Raw genomic sequence first — 3,838 nt, 5'->3', positions numbered from 1 at the left:
GTGATCCAAACGCGAGATGGCGCTGATGTTAAAAACTTTTTATTCGCTGTTTCTTTATCGACAAAACATATTTCATCAACAATTGGAATAAAATTAAAAAAAAACGTATTTGATTAATTATTAAAATTATTAAAATTAAAAGATGTTTAAATAATAATATTTGAAGAATATAAAGATGAATAATACAAAAAAAAAGCAATATTTAATCTATTTGTAATTTATATATAATGAAAGATATATAAAAATTTATAGATATGGGTTATAAAAAATAAATTTATGTGAATATAAAATATATGATATAGTTTTGACGACATAAATTTTATTGTGATTTTTAATAATTAAAACAATTAAAGCAATGGTAAAATAAAATAGAATATTCAAGAGATGGCGTTGCATTCTTTTTCTACTTTATCTCATCTTTAAAAAATATGTTCATGTCATTTAAGAGATGGCGCTAATGATCAATTCTGATCCTATTTCTATATTTTTTGCTATTTTTTTTATTTTCTTTGCATGTTTCATTTACAGCACTTTAAAAATGGCATTGATTTTGGTATTTTTAATCTATCTCTATCCTTCTTTCACTATTTGATCTTTTTGTTCATATTATGAATTTATGCACTCATGAATCTATGAACTTCTGATCTTTAATTTTTTCTTTTCTTTATCTTACGATTGAAAATCTTAATATAATATAATTGATTCAACTTTTATATTTATGTATGTATATATGTACATTTTATATAATTATTTGATTATTTTTATCTATTTTATATTATATATTATATATTATGTATATATGTATTTAAATTTTTTATACGTTGTAGATTGAAAAAATATAAAGGAAAAATTATTTAAAAGATTCACAATATATTTAAAAAGCATCGAAATCGATGAAAATTCATCTTCTTGATTGTATCTTATTTTTATTTTTCAAATCAATGATGAGAAAGTAATCGGATAATTCGAGAAAAGTATTCTGTATTTGTAATAAAAACACTTGTTCTTATTTTTATTTTTATTTTTATTAAAATTTCCAGATTTTTTTCTAATACAAAGTAAACAATTTTGTTTAATACATTATACGAATAGATTTAACGGAAAATTTGTAAATATATAATAAGTTTTAAAACTTTCCCTATTTAAAGTCTAGCTACGCATGAAATCCGTTTAATACGCGGCAGTAATGCAAACAATGCGAAAGCAAATAGGAGCAATGCCTTATTGAACGTACGACGACAGCGAAATGGACCTTGCATCTAGTCAAGATCAAGGTACCTTGTGAAGCCGCGTTTGAAGTCACAGTTCTCCATGGGTATACGATAATGTTGGATATTAGTGTGTACGATTCACGCCCACCGATATATTCTTGAATCCGTGTGACCTACTAACTTGTCCAGTCACGCACACACTCGTATACGGATGTGCATTCAGCGCGCACGCTATAAATGCTACATAAGTACTACACGAACAGGACCCAGGACCTAACTTTTTTCTCTCGCTTAACTTTCGGTATACGTATCCTTTATTGCTTTGCTTTTCGATAAATATAAACAGTGACACTGATTTTCTCTTCTGTTCTTTGGAACATTTCTTCGATAAAATTTTTTTTAACGCCAAATATTGCTTGTACACATTTTTAACAAATAATCACTTTCATTGAATATGGATGCTGAAATCTGAAATCATATTTAACACACATATTATTTCGAAATTTTTGTAACATATTCAAAATTTTTTTTCGTAAAAAAATTTTATTACCTAGTGAGAGCTTATGACAAGCACACAAGCATAATCGAATAGATAACATAGAAATATTTGAAAACAACTAATTTTTTTTTCTTCGCTTTCCATCCCCCCCTTAATACTCTCTATTAATCCGTGTAACATGATTGCATCAGTAAACATAATAATATTTCAGGTCATAATAATATTTCTCCACCTCTCTCTATCAACGGTTAATTATTTACGTAGTTAGGAACAGATTCAGACCTGTAAATGCGCTATAATGCATAATCCATAGAAAATCATTCACGGTGATTTTAATGACTAACCTGTATACAGACTCTCAAGCTCTCTCGTGCACGCACACGCATTTCGACATACAGGTCCACTTGTCTTACGCATACTAACAAGTCCATCTTCTCTGGTTCATCTTACACGTACACGTACACGTGATGTATGGTAATATGAAGGCACATACAGGTACATGCCGGTATATGCAGGTAGCGTATATCAGGGGGGCACGTCGTCGGCCCGCCCCTCCCCTCCTCCCCCCGGCAACCGTGGAGGGGACACGTGGGGTCCCATAGAACGGCGAGTAGCTCGTTGGGGCTCGCACCCATACGCGCGCAACTCGTGAGTAGTGTTAACGGCCTTGCTTTATGTGGGTCATGAAACAAGGTCCCACCAGCACGAGGAGCACAAGAGAACACTGCACGCTTTTAACTCGAGCTCCGCTTGATACTTCTATAGACATCTACACACGCGCATGCGCGGCTCTCTCGTGCATGCGGCTACATGTGGCAGCACAATAGCGCGCGATTTGACAAAAACAAAACGACAAACAGCACGAAGGAATATTCCTTTTTACGTGTAAATATTGCGTAAAAATTTATTGTAAAATGCAATGTGATTATTAATCATATAATAGTATAAAAATTTTATTCTAATCTTTTTGATTTCTATTCTAAACGGAATGATCCATCCGTATCCCCATTAATAAAAGATTCATCGCCTACGTATCGATTCTACCGATTTAACGAGCACGTAAATTTACGTATAAAGAAAAATCGAAGTATCTATTGTTACTTCGTGCTGGATTCACGGAACACATTCGGATACGTGTTGTACACCTTTGACCTTAAAATATGATGATGTATACCCTATTTCAAAACTCGCTTACCATCGCGCAACGGATTCACAAGAAGATTACAATACAATGAATGAAAATTGGTAAGAAATATTTCCTTCTCTTTTTATTAACTTGGAAAAATTGAACTCTCGACTTTTAATATCCCCTTTAATTCGCTTAATAACCCATTTTAATCGCGTAATCGCCATCTGATTTACATTAAATTAATTCCTTCCACCCTTTTCGAAACGAATATATTAAAAAAACGCATCGCTGATCTCTTCCACGGATGTTGTTCCATCCGATCCGATAATCAAAATATCCGATCGGCTCGCAACGGATGAACGGCTCTCGCGCAAGCGTATTTGTGCATTGACATACAGAGAGAGAGAGGCGAACGCAACCACCAACGCAATCTTGGTGCTTTCTATAAACTGCACTACCAAGTGCGGCGCGTACGCGCTCTCTTCCTGGTGGCGCGAACGCCGAGCCATAGTCTACGTACGCATCGTTACGCCGTCCTTTTAAATTGGTGTTATTTACTCGGCGGATCGATCGTGGCTCGTGAAATTTTCGCAAATGGAATAATAACGAGGTGTTGTCCCGATCCTTGATTTCCGTAGATTATACGGAATAACAGTGTGGATAATAACGTAGGGGATGATGGATATAACCGTGGGTACAGTTATTTGCACGGAATATTAATATTAAAATATTTACTCACCAAGATTCTCATAATTTATTTTACTTGGAATCTTGCTTACGTGATAATATCGATAAAAATCAAGAGAAACGTAATAATTTCATTCACGATTTAAAGGTGTCTTTCAAACACACTTCGGTTCTGACATGGAAACCACGGTTTCCTCGTTTTCTAGAATGGTCGAGGAATATGGTCACAATAGAACAGCTTCGAGTTAAAATCCGAACCCATTAAATTGATTTATCGTTTTGTTTAACGGTCGAAAGGATTCTCTTCACCGT

The 3,838-nt window shown here is 33.7% G+C and overlaps 1 long non-coding RNA gene across 1 annotated transcript; it reads right to left on the bottom strand.

Moving 5' to 3' along the window:
- Nucleotides 1–1,016: 1,016 nt before the first annotated feature.
- LOC116185552 lies at nucleotides 1,017–2,579 on the bottom strand. The gene is made up of 3 exons (XR_004150394.1): nucleotides 2,055–2,579; nucleotides 1,809–1,992; nucleotides 1,017–1,679 (listed from the first exon to the last, which is right to left on the bottom strand). It is a non-coding gene; the product is annotated as an uncharacterized LOC116185552 (long non-coding RNA).
- Nucleotides 2,580–3,838: the final 1,259 nt, after the last annotated feature.

The sequence above is a fragment of the Apis dorsata genome, unplaced genomic scaffold (genome assembly GCF_000469605.1).
Source record: "Apis dorsata unplaced genomic scaffold, Apis dorsata 1.3 scaffold_22, whole genome shotgun sequence".
Lineage (NCBI taxonomy): Eukaryota > Metazoa > Arthropoda > Insecta > Hymenoptera > Apidae > Apis > Apis dorsata.
This window is presented reverse-complemented; position numbering and strand designations above follow the sequence as displayed.